General features: G+C 36.3%; 1 long non-coding RNA gene across 1 annotated transcript in view; it reads right to left on the bottom strand.

The window, feature by feature from the left end:
• Window positions 1–8,952: 8,952 nt before the first annotated feature.
• LOC116665766 overlaps window positions 8,953–16,807 on the bottom strand; it is a 151,587-nt gene continuing 143,732 nt past the window's right edge. The window contains exon 3 of the long non-coding RNA XR_004322432.1: window positions 8,953–10,666. This is a non-coding gene — a long non-coding RNA (uncharacterized LOC116665766). The remainder of the gene's footprint in view (window positions 10,667–16,807) is intronic.

Here is a 16,807-nt window from a genome sequence, read left to right as displayed (position 1 = left end):
GTGGAAAGATAGACAGCTAAATATCCAGAGTCATCTAAGGACCTTCAGGAGAGGCAACCCACTTGTCAGAGAAACAGATACTCTCACTGTCCTAAGGATCCCAGGCTGCCCTCATTAAAAGAACACGGGAAATTATATGAGGATTTGGAGAATGCAAACCAGGGTTGTATAATTTCCTAGCCTTAGGTAACGGCATTGTATGATATAAGCCACTTTGTGGAACTTGATGAAACCTTTCTATTTTGTCATGGCATAGCATGTGTGCATTGTATAAAATGGACTTCTTTTTTTTTAATGTAGGGTTTGGAATTCATAGCCAGACTATAATAAAGAACATAATGCTTCAAGTCAGCTGCACTCTGTGTTATTATATTTGGGTTTGGTCACAGAAAGCTTTGAGAATCTCCATCAATTAAAATAAGTCTTTCTTTTTATGGAAGGAGGTATTGGGTAGAAGAAATGGGTAGATGATTGCCTACCGGACTATAAAGGAGGAAGAGCTAGCTATGCCTTCTAACAGAACCGCCAGAACAGCTTTTAGAAAAGACAGTATATTCTACCCCTGTTGTGCAGACCTTTGAACCTGCTGGGGAGCCCAACTGTTCAGCCCGTGTGGAGGCTGAAATACCAGCAGCATCGAATGACAATGAAGTCACAACTGGGAAGGGCATTAAAATGGGAACCACTTGAAGCAAGTGGCAAAGGGAAATCAATCAGCGTTGTTATTTTTTGCTTCTCCTGGAGAGCTGGCAAGGCCATGCATGAAGACATTGGCAAAAATTTGCCTTTGAAAAATCTCACTGTAATTATCTGTCTAATGGCATAGTGGAACTCCCATTCAAGGGAAGGGCAGCATCACCTCTGGGTGTCAGGTCCCACATTTCATGATGACTATTAATCATTATAATGGCTGTGACGCCACTGTGCATCTGTCTAGTGCTTTGGCTTTTACGCTGCATTTTTAGACATTACATCATGGAGAAGCAGTGTGGCCAAGTGGAAGAAGCACGAGACAGTGTATGGAAGACTTGGATTTCAATTCCAACTCTGCTATGTAAGCTTAGGTAACCCTGAGCAAATTGCCTAATGTCCCCATGGCTCCTTGGCTGTAAAAATGAGGAGGATGATGGCACTCATGTTAAAGGGTCCTTGTGAGGGTTATAGAGAATATCTGTAAAGTATTCATAACATAGTAGATGCTCAATAAAGAATGAACATTCATATAACTAGTATTATCAGATCCTCAAAATTAACTCTAAAGGTAGACCAGGTATATATGAAATATTAAAAAATAAATATGAAGAAACTGGTTTCTGTAAGTTAGCAGCACTTGCCTAGGAGAACACAGATTGTTAGTAAAAGTACCAGTATTCCAACATAGGATTTCCACGTCCTAGTCCTGAGTCCTTAGAAAACCAATGTTTTAAATGCCATTTCCCAGGGGGAGAATCCTGACAGAACAGTTGTTACAAGAGAATGAGGACATATGAAGTTTTTCAACCATCTTTCATTTTTGAGTATGTATTTTTTTACATTATTAGAGGAAACAAGCATACTACATATCCCCAAATGGGTCCAGTTTCCAGGTACTAATATACCATTTATCCCAGCAATGACCTTAGGAAAATAAATTTTCTATGTCTGTGTAAAGCACTCAGACACACACACAAAAACTGAAGGGTGGGGTGTGGGGAGGAAATGCGTTGAGTCTGAGCCCTTTGACCCATCTGGGAGAAACTGTACTTGTTTAGAAAAAATTATCTATAATAAATTACACCCTTTGCTAGCCAGAGCATTGTGCCAAATTAAGCCACAGAAATACACACTATCTTGAGAAGCCAAGTACCATACGTCGCATTTTCCTTCAGTTAAATAATACTTTTTTTTTTTTTTTTGGTCTCAAATGGTATCAGTAAATTGAATAAGTGAAGGTGCAAACATAGGCAATAGGGTGGAGTGAAGGTGAAGGGCTGGGAGGAAGCTACTAAGGATCTTGTTAAATTATTAGTTTACAAAATCCACGGATAGCAAATCATTATTTTGTTATCTGATGGATCTGCAGGTCTTGTACAACAAAAGATCTTTTAAGCAGCAGGATTGATGCTTTAAGTTGGGAAACAGGATATCAATAAAGGTCATTGGACAATATGATTTATTCAAATATGATGCTACTGCAAGCAGTCGGTTTTTATATTCCAGAATAAATGGCACGTATTTTCTTATCTGTGTTTAGGTTCCTCACAGAAACCTTGCTTAAAATGTTTCATTATATATCGTTGCTTTTTAGAGATGAAAGGAACCAATTTATTTACCTTTCATGATCATTTCAAACTGGTAAGAGAGCATAAGGACCTACAGAAAAAATCAATTGGTTAATAAAATAGTTAATTGACTAAGAGCTTGTTTTGATGGGCCAAAAGCACAGACAGTGCACAACCAAAGTAAGGGTGCTTAATTAAAATGGGGCTGGCCGTCCTTAATGAGACTGCCGTATAGATGGAAATTAGTGCTGGAAAGACATCTGCATTTATTATTATATTACAGAGTAGAAGCAAATTAAAGTAACCCAATCAGGCTTCTGTATTAATGATCTCCACGTCGGGGCACTTGTGGCTAGCTCAGCAGTTAGAAGAAATTCTAAAAATCATTGTTTCTCAAAATATGGGAACCCATTAATTATATAACTCACATTCTAATATGGTATATGAAAACTAAACTGGAACAAATTAGTTAATACTCTAATTTTTTTATAAATTATGTCTTTATTAAAGGTAGGTAGAGATAAGGTGTTAGACATGGTGTGGGGAAACCTGTGTGTATGAAGAACTTGGCAAATTTACTTTTTTCAAAAAATGGGAGGGAGAACATCCACAAATGACAGCTGGACTTGCTTCTTCATACATTATCAGCCATAGCATGGCAATAGGACTGTTTTTTCCCTATAAACGTAAAAATTCTAATTTATCAGAAGAAATAGGACTTCTTTCTGGTTTTTTTCTTACCATGTCTGTAACTTTTAAATTTTTTAAATCAGTTTTGTTATGGTAAAATTCACATATGACACGTTTTACCAATTTGGTGTGCAACTTGAGTAAGCTGAGGTTTTTAGCAGCATTACTGACATATGACTGACATACAATTAGCTGCACATATTTAAAATGTGCATTTGGATAAGTATACATCTCTGAAACCATTACCACAATCAAGATAAATATATCAACCATGAACAAAATTTTCCTAATACCTTTTGTATTCACAACTCCGAGCCCTCACCCTACCCCACCACATTCTCAGTCAACTACCAATCTGCTTTCTATCACTATAGATGGGTTGGTACAGGCACACCTTGGAGAAATTATAGGTTCAGTTCCAGACCATTGCAATAAAGTATCTCAATAAAGCAAGTCATATGAATTTGAGGGGTTTCCCAGTGCATATAAAAGTTATGTTCATATTATACTGTAGTCTGTTAAGTGTGCAAGAGAAGTATGTCTTTAAAAAATTTAAAAATACTTTAATGCTAAAAAATGCTAACTATTAACTGACAAGAGAGGGTTGCCACAAACCTTCAATCTGTTAAAAATGCAGTATCTGCAAAGCACAATAAAGCACAAAAAAACAAAGTATGCCTGTATTTCTAGAATTTGAAATGATTGAAAACATATAGTATGTAGTTTTTGTTTGGATTCTTTTGCAACATAATTATTTTGAGATTCACTCATGTTGTTGCATGTATCAGTAGTTCATTTCTTTTCATTGCTGCATAGTATCTCATTTTATGGATACATCACATTTTTTAGCTATTCATCTAAACGGGCCTTTGGTTTGCTTTGTTTTGTTTCTAAGAGTTGGACTATTACAGATAAAACTGCTACGAATATTTGAGAATAACTATTTGAATAGATATATGCTTTCATTTCTCCTGGGTAAATATCTAGAAATGAAATGTCTGAGTCACCTGGAAGGTGCATGTTTAATTATTTCAAAAGCTGTCAAACTGTTTTCCAATGTGGTTGCACCGCTTTAATCGTACATTCCCATTAGCGGTATAAGAGTTCCAGTTGCCCACCTTCTTACCAACATATGTGCAGTAGCATCTCATTATGGTCGTTTTTCCCTAACAATTAATGATATTGAGCCTCTTTTCATGTAATTATTTGATATATGTACATCTCTTTTGATGAAGAGTTTGTTTAAATTTTTCCCATTTTTATTGGGTTCCTTGTTCTGATATTATTTAGTTTTTTAGAGTTCTTTATATATTCTGGATGCAAGTCCCTTCTTCAGATTTTCCAGTATTTTCTCCCTGTCTGGATTGTCTTTTCATTCTCTTATGGTGTTTTTCAAAAAGTAAAAGTTTTTCATTTTAATAAAGTCTAAATTACCATTTTTTAAAATTTTACAGATCCTAATTTTGGTATTGCAACTAATAAATCTTTGCCTGACCCAAGGACTGAAAATTTCCTCCTATCCGAGTCTCTAGAAGTGCTATAGTTTTCAGTTTTTCACTTAAATCCATGATCCATTTGTTGTTAATTTTTTTTTATTTGGTGCAATGTGTGTGGACTGTTGTCAAAAATAAATTGACCAAAAATGAATGGCTCTATTTCTAGACTCTGGTGTACTTAGTTGATCTATGTGTCCATTCTAATGATAGTAACAAGCTGTCTTCATTATTGTATCTTTATAAGTGTTAAAGTTGGGTAGTAAAAGTCTCCAAGTGTTTTTTTTTTCCCAAAATTCCTACAAAGAATTTTCAACATTTTCATTTAAATTTCAGAATTTTAAGTATCAATTTCTACCAAAAAAAAAAAAAAGACTTCAGGGACTTTTATTAAGGTTGCAATGAAACTATAGATCAATTTGCAAAAACTGCCATCATAACTATATTGAGTTTTCCAGTCCATTCATTTAGTTCATCTTTATCTCAGCGATGTTTTGTAGTTTTCAGCGTACAGACCTTTAACCTCTTTCGTCAGATTTACTCTAAGTATTTGATATTTCTGATACTATTATAAGTGATCTTGGTTTTTTATCTGAATTTCTGATTCACTGCTAATACACAGAAATACAACCAATTTTTGTACATTGATCCTCTATCCTGCATCTTTGTTAAACTCAATTGTTAGTACTATAGGTTTTTTACAGATTCCATTCCATTTTCTATAGATTACAGTATCTTCTGCAACAAAAGGCAGTTTTACGTCTTCTTTTCCAATATGGATGGCTTTTCAAATTTCTTGCCTTATTGTACTGGCTAGATCCTTCATACACTGTTGAATAGAAGTGGTGAGACCAAGTATTCTTGCTTTGTTCCAGATATCAGGGGAAAGTATGCAATCTTTCACCATTAAATATTATAGAACTGCAGGGCCTTTGATAGAGGCCCTTTATTAAGTGGGAAATATGCCCACTGATTTCAAGTTTACTTACAAGTTTTTGTCAAGAATGGATGTTGGCTTACTTCAAACGTTTTTTGCATGTATTGAGGTAATCATTTTTTCTCATTTGTTAAAAAGGTCAATTTCATTGCTTGATTTTTAAATGTTAATTCAAGCATGCACTCCTGGAATAAACTCCACTTGGTCATAATGTATTATACTCTTCATATACTGTTGGATTCAAGTGGCTAAAATTTTAAGAATTTTTAATTCTATGTTCAAAAGGGAGATTGCATTGTAGCTTTCCATTCTTGCAATAGGTTTTTTTCTAGGTTTGTTATGAGCATAATCCTGACTTCACAGAATGTACTAGAACATTTTCCTTCTTCAAATTTCTGGAAGACCTTGTATAGAATTGGTATTAATTCTTTCTTAACTGTTTGAATTCTCCAGTGACACCATCTGGGCCTCGAGTAATCTTTGTGAAAAAATTTCTTGTACAAATTCAATTTCTTTTGTAGATACAGGTTGATTTATGCTATTTATTTCTTCTTGAATTAACTTTCATAGGTTGTGCCTTTCAAAGGATTTTACCATTTCATCTAAGATGTCAAATTTATAGTCATAAAGGTGTTCCTAACTTCCCTTATTATCCCTTCAAAATCTGTACTACTATCTGTAAGGATGTTCTCTTATTCCTGACATTGGTACTTTTGTTTGTCTTGTTCTCAATGAGAAATCAACTCCCACCCTTATTTTCATTTCTATGTATATACATTTCTTTTTTGTCTAGCTTCTTTTAAGATTTTTCTCTTTATTACTGGTTTTAAGCAATTTGATTATCATATGCCTTTTGTAGTACGCTTCATGTTTCCTGTGTTTGGGGTTCAATGAGCCTCTTGGTACTGTGGCTTTAGAATTTTTGTTGAATATATTTAGTGTCCCAGAAAGTGAGGAGGGATAGAAAATTACTTGAAGAAATAAGGGCTACAAACTTTCTTTCTAATTTGATAAAAATTCTGTGTATGAAATTTAATTCTAAATATATAATTGTTACACACCCACACACATATCCTTGAAATTTTTCCACAGCTCACTGAGGCACTTTTTTTTAAGTTTTATTTTTCTTTCTATATTTCATTTTGCATAGTTTGCTTTACTATATCTTTACGTGGACTAATACATTCTTTCACAATTTCTAACCTGACATTATACCCATCCACTTATTTCAGACATTGTAATTTTATCTCTAAATGTTTTAGTACCATTTTTACATCTTCCATGTCTTTACTTAGTATGTTCAATCTTTCTTCTAGTTTCTCGAACATCTGCAGTGCAGTTATGCTGTTTTAATGCCCTTGTCTGCTAATTATATCTTGTCTACCACTAACTATGGATAGACTTTTCTTGGTTTTTTGCATGCCTGGTAGTTTTTAATTGGATGCCAAACATTGTGAATTTTACCTTTTTAGTGCTGAATATTTTTTATATTCTTATAAACATATTAAAGCTTTGTTCTGATACATAGTTAAATTACTCGGGAACAGTCTCATACTCTTTGGTTTTGCTACACTACATAAATTATATCACAACCATAAAAATAGTTGAGTAAGAGTGTCTATCAAGTTGGAAGCCCTGGTAAGGTTTGTGTGCCCTAGAGGGGAAAGATAAACCCTACCAAGTTGCAAGGCCCTGCCACCTGAGTAAAACTTTAGGGATCCAGTGGTCAGGAGCATGCTGGGATATCTCCACCAAAGAAAAGGACAAAATACACCTTGTATCTTATTCCACAAAAAATGGAGACCCAACACCTTATGGGCTCGTTTGGGTTCTAGAGACAGCATGTTCATTGTTTGGGAATACTACTCTTGTCCATATGCCAAGTGTCACAAATTGCTGTCATCTTTGAATGGGGACCAGAGCGTGAAAGGACTATGTAGAAGGCTGAGGAGGCAGTGCAAACAGCGCTGCCCCCTGGGATATTTGAGCCAGGAGAACATATGATTTGAGAGGTACCAGTGGTGAAAAAGATGCTATGTGGAGTTTATGACAAGCCCCAAAGTGAAAAAGAAATCACAGTAAAGACCCCCGACATTTCTGGAGTAGGGCCATGCCATCTGAAGTAAAGAATTACACACCTTAAAAAAAAAAAATCCTGGCATGCTTCTAGGAGTTGGCAGAAAGAGGGCCTGATCATGGCATAACACTGTCCATACAACCAGAACTGCCCCTCATGAGTGGGGTTCTGTCAGAGCCCCAAAGTAGTAAGATAAGACAGGCCAAGCAACACCACATTGTGATACAGAAATGATACATTCAGGATTGAGTACAAACTAAACCAGAGGCATAAACAAGCAAGCTGTCCTTCAACACAGACCTCCTGGGATTATACCATTGCTTCAGTTCCTGACCACCAGCCACGTGGGGTTTCCATTATTATGACCAGATGCATTTCACAATGAATGAAGTTTAAATGAGATAAAACAGGATAGCTGTTAATGGTAATTAAGTTATAGAAAGTTCTTTGAAAATGTATAACAAGTGTGATTTTGATTATTTGCAAGGAGAATTCTATGAAAATAACTGAATCAATGCTCACAGTAAATTAATTGAGTAAATTAATTGATTTCAGTGAAAAGGGAGATGTTCTGACATTCCAGACTCATGATGAAGCACCAATTATGTGCCAGAACCTATCCTTAGGCACTTGGTATCTCTTATCTCCTTGAATCTATAAAACAAATCCTAAAAAGCAATTATCATTACTACTCATTTGAAGATAAGTTGATTTTCAAAATAATCAACCCATCTAAATATACCTAGAACGTTGTTAAACTAGGAGGAATACTCTTTCTGCCCTTAAAATAAAATTTTCCTGTACGCCATTCTAGTTAATAATGCAAAAATAGTTAAAATACAGTATGATGTATAGAGAATAATCTACTGCAGCAAGTAAAGAGTTTGTTGCAAGATTCAGAGACCAGAATTTCATAAGACTAGGATTTCAGATGAAAGACCCCTAAGACTGAGTCCCCAACTCACTAGAAACCATCAACTCAGGCATGAACCTGATACCAACAGAAAAGAACCCTGCAGTCATCAAACAGTAGCGCCAACCATCCCTGGACTCCTGGTCACACACAGCCAAGGTGGTGACTGCATCATGGTTCTTGAGAACTCTGCCGAGTGAAAGAATATCTAAACGCATGTGTCTTCCACGCATGTGCCCATCTTTTGCGGTCTAGTCTCAGCATGTAGACCCTACCTCTGCCTCAGGAGAAAGTGGATGAGAATCAGTGTGTTCACCGGGAGGAGAAAAGTTTATAGTAGCAGAAGGCAGAACAGATTAAGAAAAGGGAAGGGGAAAGGTTTTCTGTGTATATATATGTATATACAGAATATATATATGTATGTATGTATACATTTGCAGAAAACCTTTATATATATAGAACATATAGTATTCTATTCACTAGTTGACCTTGAGACTTAGTAAATTATATATATATATATATAATAATATAAATAAATTACACACATATTTACTTACAAAGTTTTATTGGGAATGAGATAGTTCACTGCATTCTAAAGCTTTCCCATTGTCATCCCAGCCTACATTCCCCTCCAATCAGCCTAACAACTACTATAGATTATTCCTGAACAGGTTATTATTACCTTAGGATAAACACCATTACTTCTTTGTGTATTTCCCATGGAACTTAGAGCTCTGTTGTATGTGATTGTAATGCATGTTTTTAGAACAAAACTAAAGATTCTAGAAAATGAAGTCATCATATCTACACTATCTTTCTTATAGACTTTTTAGTACAGATTTTCATACTTTATGATGGTGGAGAATTTTAATTTAATTGATTTGCACGAGATCACAGAACCAGGTATCACAAAACTAATTCTGTTAACAAACATTAAGCAAGTACCGGCTGTCTAACAAAGCCTGGGATTGTAATACAGGTCTTCTATTACCTAATTTACTTCTCGTTTCAAAATACCTAGGAACTAGGTTTCAACTACTCTTACTATCATATAAGCTCCATGAGAGGAAGGGTTTTGATCTGTTCACATATATACCAACAGCAAATCGAACAGTGCTTGGCATCTGAATATTTAATGAATACTTAAAAGAATAAGTAGATGAACCATCTATTTTCAGACTATGTAAACATCTTTTGATGATCTACAGGTCACTTAAGAATCTTATCAATTCATCTTTGGAAATGTCAGTGATTACCATACAATTTAAGGATCACAGAATTCTGATGAAGTGTGTTTCTCTTACCAAAAATGTCATATGCACGGGAAGAAGAGCTTCAGCTATGTGTGCCTCATGACTGCACTCGATATAAGCACGAGTGTATTCCTTCTTTTCAGAAAACCATTCATGTTTGGGCTGAATTTTTTGTGTTTCCTTCCCTTGTTTGGGCACGGTGCAAACACAGTCAGAATCTATAATTGGCCGTGTCATTGCTGAGCCCTTACTTACCCAATGGAACATCAGCTTTATGAAAGCGGGTTTGCTTTTCATGTTCACAGTAGTGTGTTGAGTTTTCCAAAATGAGGCTCTTGTAAGCCATTATCAATGGGAAATAATAAAAGGCTAGTGGGGACCAGGTTTGCAGTGCTCCTTTTCAAGGCTTTTTACAAAAGTATACTTGGGAATGCTGTTTTTCAAAATCCTGTCCTGACAAGTTAAGTACTAGCAGTTCTTTGTTGCAAGAAAGATCTTTCATCTTTTTTTTTTCCCCTTTTCTATTTAGGAAAGCTTCCTTCCTCTGAGATAGCCACCTTTGGTCTGTAATATGCCTATTGTATGGCAGGCAGAAATTCAGATTCACTCCCCACCACCCTTCTTTATTCTGAACGTAGGGAAATTGTCAGCTATATATACCACTCGAGTCTAAAAACATGTCACATTCTTCATGTTTCAGTACTATTGAGTCATCATTCACAAACACTTCCTGAGTGCCTAACATGTGCAAAGGGACTAGAAGGCTACAGAGGTGAATCAACCTTTAAAATCACAGTATTCGTAAGTGGAAAAGACTTTTACTGCCCGCTTTGTATATTCCAAACACTGACTGAACCCCTGACAGTATATAAGTTAATATTCCAGGAAAAAAACATAAATTAGGCATTAAGATTCTATTCATAAAAAGAGGATAAGTGAGACTTAATAAGGTTAAATAGCTTTCCAAGGGTTACACAGATAGAAGTCTGTATATTCTGACTTCAAACTGGTCTTCTTGCCCACAATCCTCCTGCTCTTCCTACTGTAAAAAATATAAAGAAACTTTATGAATAAAACTTATGAAATAAATGAAATGTACAAAAAAGTGTAAAATAAATTTAATCATGTTAATTTATAAATCATACACTAAATTATTAATATGATGAAAATTATTTAATCAATCCTGATATTAAAACCCCATGGCTTTGAAGGTTTATAAAACTATTTTATATATATATATATATACACACAATTTTTTTTTAAGAGTTTCCAGGCTTCTTGGAGAAGGTTCGTTTTCCATAGTACTTTTTTTTTTTAGTATAGTCAGTTTACAATGTTGTGTCAATTTCTGGTATTCAGGTCATACATAAATATACATATATTCCTTTTCATATTCTTTTTCATTATAGTTACTACAAGATATTGAATATAGTTCCCTGTGCTCCACAATATAAACTTGCTGTTTATATATTTTATATATAGTAGTAAGTATCTGAAAATCTTGAAATCCCAACTTAGCCCTTCCCACCCTCTTCCCCTCCTGGTAACCACAAGTTTATTTTCTATGTCTGTGAGTCTGTACATATACACTCTTTAAACATTACTTAAAATCTACAGTTATTACAAAATATTGGCTATATTTCTGATGTTGTACAATACATCCTATAAAGCTACTTTTAAAGGTTTGACTAGGCAAGACTTTGGATACATTGATGAGAAAGAGAACACTGCCTGGGAGTGACATAATGGCAACCTCCAGGCTCTAGTCCTTTGTAAGCAAAGAGAATATTCTACAGGTGGTTTTCAAACTGGGCACCTGAGAGCCCTGCTTTCTGCAGAAGTGCCTCAGGGACCCAGGAGGAGATTGAATGATACAGCACTCCAAGCTCGCCCATTCTCATCCATCCCCCTCGCCCCCAAGATGCCGTCAAACAGAATAGCTGCACTTTTATCAGTCTGATACACTGGATTTCCATTCAAGGTTATCTTTAAAGAAAATATTCCAACTTCCAGCAAAAGATTTTAAAAATCAAGTTTGAGAGCCATTTGACCTAAGTTTTAGAGACTAAGGCCTCTCCAGATTCTATGATTCTAAGGCCAGTATAAGAAGCAAAATATGTCTGTTGCAGCAACGACAAGTTCATGTTTCATCAGGGGCCAGGCAGGACCAAATCACTTGGAGGAAAAAACAAATCTGGTTTGAGATTATACAGGCAATGCTATTCTGTGGAGAGTGTGTGCTCTGCTTTAAAATTTTTGAACTTTTAGACTTTTTTTTTTCTTTAACACTGTGCTGGCAGACACTCTGTATCTCTAAACATATGTCCCCCAGTCCAGAAATCACTAGAATGAAAAATTCTGTCCAAGAGCTTGGGTGATAGAAACAGTGACGGGGAGGATCACCCTCATACGGACCACCGAGGTCTGAATGAGCACTGTTCTTACTTTATTCAGGAAGAACCCAATGAAGACTGAAAATGTAACTATGTTTTGTGAACATTGTGCCCAAATATCAAGCCAAGAAAACAGACCAAAACCACAAAACTGAAGACATTTCATTTGTCCTCTATTTCCTTATATGTAAAATGGGCTCTAAGGATGCCCAGCTGTACCACTGCCACTGGCCAGCTTGTGGGATCTCTCTCCCTAGTTGTGATCCTGGGTGGGTTGTTTTCAAGCAATAGGTCATAGACTTTCTGCACTGTCTGCTGCTAAGATGAAGAGTGTTCATGTGACACACACATACACACACAGGCATGAAGTGGATATGGTGAGACTTAATCCCTGCTGTTCATTGTTCTCTGCATCAAAAGGAGCCTGCCAGCCACTTCTCTGTGAATGCACTAGTCTCAGAGCAAGGTCAAGAAGAGTCTTCTTCCTCTGGCTCCCAGCATTAGCTGTCTTATGTTTGACACTTCGTGCTGAGAGGCCTTACTTGGCTGGAAGCTTTGCACTAACTCAGCTCAGTCTGATGAGCCACTTGGAAGAACCAAGTTGAGGCTGTCTTGAAACTGCAAAAAGAGCCAGAGGGTCAGTGTAGTCAGTTTGTAAAGAATCAACCTGGCTAATGAAGGGGCCAGGAAAGTCCAACTCACTAATGTAAGGCTGTCTTTTGATCCCGCAGGAGAAGGGAATTAACACTTTTATTTTTACAATAAATGTGCTTAATAACTCTAAATCTAATTTTTTGTCTGTTCCATTTTATCCCGCCTTGGAACGGGAAAAGTTTACACAGACCTCCAAAGGATGGATAGCATTAAACCAAGATAGTACAGCAGAACGGCCTTAAAGGAACAGGGAAACTGTGAGCAAAGCTGAAGATGTAATCAAGTTAGGGAATTTGAGATGAGATCACCCTGGATTTGGAATCCAGGATCCAAAGCCCATACTGGAGTTGGTGACAAGAGTCCATAAAAGAGAAAGGACAAGGAGATTCAAGACAAAGAGACACAGGGGGAAATGCCATGTGTATCCATGTGAAGATGGAGGCCAAGAGATTGGTGTCGTGTATCCCCAAGCCAAGAAATGCCTCCAGCCACCAAAAACTGGAAGAGGCAAGGAAGGAACCTCCCCTGAGAGCCTCCAGAGGGAGCTCAGCCCTGCTGACACTGACCGCAGACATCTGGCCCTACAACTGTGAGAGAATGAAATTCTGTTGTTTTAAGCCACCAAGTTTATGTGATTTGTTACAGCCGCCCTAGGAGACTAATACAACACAATTTGCAAAGAACTTGCATTCAAAGTATATTTTCTTTCAGCTCTATCATTAGGAGACAAACAACCAATGGAAACATTGGCAGAATACTTGAAAAAGAAATCCACATAAGATGGTACACAGGTGTCCAGTAGATATATGAAAAGATGCTCATCCTTTTGTCATCAGGAAAATTAAAATTAAAATCAAAATGTGATGGAACTACACTATACCAAAATGACACAAAAAAAGGCCGGCAACACTCATGCTAAATATATACTCTATCACTTGGCAATTCCGCTCTACTAAGCATTTTACATGGATTCTCAGTCTAGCCTCACAGTAATCCCCTGAGGCATATATAGCCACTTTACAGGTGAGGATAAAGGGGGTTCAGAGAAGGTAAAACAATTTTCCCAAAGTCTAGGATCCATCTTGCTCTAATATGCCAGTACTATGCACAAAATTATTTCTCAAAGAACATATGGGACATTTGGGACTACAGATCTGGAGAAAATGGAGCGCTCCAAATTCAGAAGAGGTAAAGCCAGAAAACATACGGTGTATGAAGTGAGAATGAAAAGTGTGAAACTAGTTTTACTGGAGAAAATCTCTAGAATCCTGTTGCCGAACACTCCCCTTCACAAAACGCGCAAGCCGTCAACCACATGGCCAGCTAGCAGAAGAGGGAGGTCAAATTCCAGATCCTCTGGTTCCCAGCTCCATGTAGTCACCTGGGCCCTACACAATCTTGATTCTCCCTATACAATCCCAGTTGTCCCAACATACAGACCTTGATGAAACACCTAGTTACACAGAATTGTCATCGAAGTTTCTCCATATATTCGTCAAGATGGACAAAGCGAGCAAACGGACAGAAAAGAAGTGTTCTAATTCCATCAGCCACTCTAAAGGTCAGATTTGATGGGTTATATACAGAGGTGATTGCTTGTTAACCAGTAGTTGTTATGAGTATGTTAAAATAATTCAATCTGACCAAAGGCCCTCATTCTTTTTTAATCTGGATGCCTCTATCCGCTGCACACATCTCCTCATGACAAGTTGTATTTCTGGATCTCAGAGTGCTTTTAAAACATCACACTTCTACTCTGAGGCATTTTCATTGCATTTCTGTGGACTATTTAAATCTCTTCTAAGTTTGTCGTAAATTGAGGTGATCCAACAGTTCCAAGTAGAAGGATAAAGTCTAACCCAGTGGGGGAGGCATTAAACCTCCTGGCAAGTCAGCAAAAGCAAAAGTGACAGCCTGGTAGCAATTTAAAATTACTCCGAGACCACAACTGCCAATTAAAATAGACTTTCATGGTAACAGATGAACATCTGCTATCTTCCATTTGGAAAGAAAAATTTAAAAGAGTTTACATTTCTTAGTAATGAAAAACTTAGATATAAGCCTGCAATGTTTTAGTTTGGGCTTTGCTTAAATTATATATTCTTTCATTATGCCTTCCAACATTACAATGTTTCCTTTTTTGTTATTTTTTAAATAGGCACGAAATGTTCATAACAAAACAAACTAGGCAAAAGTCAGACTCCATGATTCCATTCATAGTCATTCTAAAAGCTGCATATTATCCCTCCTCTCATCTCCTGCAGAAATAGATTTGGAGCAGATTATCCTAAAGATGCTATTTTGATGAAATGTATATGATCTGAATTCTGCAAAAGTATTCCTGGAAAATCTCAAGAGTCATCAGATCTTCAGATGAGGAGAGAGAGAAAGGAAGTAAAGGATGGAGGGAGGAAGGAATAGATACATATACACACACACACATTCATACAAACACACACAATCTAGACTCCTAGTGACCGAAGCTTGATTCTTATTTTACCTTTTACTCATAATCCTTCATACATAATCAAGTTTTTAAACATGCGGATTCTTTAACACGTTGTGCTAGATTAGAGGAAATTATACTTTATCTTACTTTTTAAGATAAGGATTCCAGGATAACTAATGATCCATTTAGAGAGGTATGTCTACGTTCAAATGTTACATCTTTTCAGAAATCTGTTCCTTACTATCTAAATTCATCCATTACATCTACTTCCTACAACACATGCCCCCATTATAGGAATTAATATTGAATCAAATTGTTTATTGTCATGTCTTACTGTCACGTGTTCCTAAACAAACTCTGACATATTTCTCTCTACTTCTTATCCAAGACCCAAACCTAACGCAAAAATGACATCAAATAAAACTCTGATGACTAAATGAGTAAATGTTATCATGAGACTCCAATAGAAAAACTATCCTGAAGTGAACCTCAATCATTTCTGCCAATCAATTATTAATCAATGTCTTTGATTTCATACACAAACCTCAATTTTTCTTCATGCTCAAAATCTGTTTTCTATTTTTTCCATTCCTTTAATAACATGTGACCTAGAAAAGTTCATTAGTATTAACAGGAAGCATTTTCCACACTTACTTATCACATACATACGTGTACAATGTGCTCCTTTAGGAAAGCTAGACTTCACCCACCTTAGTTACACAGCATCCATTCCCCCCACACACACCTTTTGCTCACCATCTGGTCAAAAACAATTTCTGATGTCATTTCCTTCTCAGACACACAATACATGTGTCTTTATTTGTTCAATAAATTCAACCTTTCTTCACACTGCTTCCCAAGCCTGTGTTGAGATGAAGAGACACGGTCTATAAACCAGAAGAAACACCAAAGAGAAAAGCCAAAGGGCTGTGTGATGTATGATTCCCGGTGGCTGGCACTGTGTCCAGTCTATGAGGTAAATGATACAACCCCTACCTTTGCATATGGTGATATTAAAATGTAGAGAGTAGATAATTTTTCTACACATAAAAGCCTCAAAGATCTTTTAGTTCAAAGAAAATATGTATGAAAACTTATCTTCCTCTATTAGACGTTATGTTCCTTGAATGTGAGGACTATGTCTTATTTATCTTGGTATCAAATCACATCAGTTAATCTATTCATGATTGTTAAATGAAAGAGCAAAAGTGCCTAACAGAGGAATCCCCTAAGCTGCCCACCTAAAAAATTTACCTTCCCATCACCTTCCTTCAAGGAAAATGAAGAATTATGATGTCTAAAGTTATGGTCTTATTATCAACTTCTCCATTTTTAGGCAAAAGAAAAAAAAAAAAAAAGCTGAAGATCAGAGAATTTAAGCAACCTGCCCAGTGTCACACAGCTAATAAATGGCAAAGACAAGATTCAAACACCAGTTCTATCTAAATTACATAATCCATGCTCTAACCATTGTGTATTTTTCTGTTTATTATCTAAACCACTCATGCAAAACATTTATATTGCCTATAATTGTATGCCAAAACACAGGTGGACCCTAACCTTAGAGGTATACCTTACTGATCAATATAAAGACAGTTAAATTTTGATTTGTTATATCCTACTCTTTTGTGGGTATCCAACAGAACACTGCAGAAAAATTAGTCTAACCTCTTTGTTTTACCAGATG

This window comes from Camelus ferus, chromosome 9 (assembly GCF_009834535.1).
Source record: "Camelus ferus isolate YT-003-E chromosome 9, BCGSAC_Cfer_1.0, whole genome shotgun sequence".
NCBI lineage: Eukaryota > Metazoa > Chordata > Mammalia > Artiodactyla > Camelidae > Camelus > Camelus ferus.
Note: the sequence above shows the minus strand (reverse complement) of the source record. Positions and strands in the feature narration are given on the sequence as shown.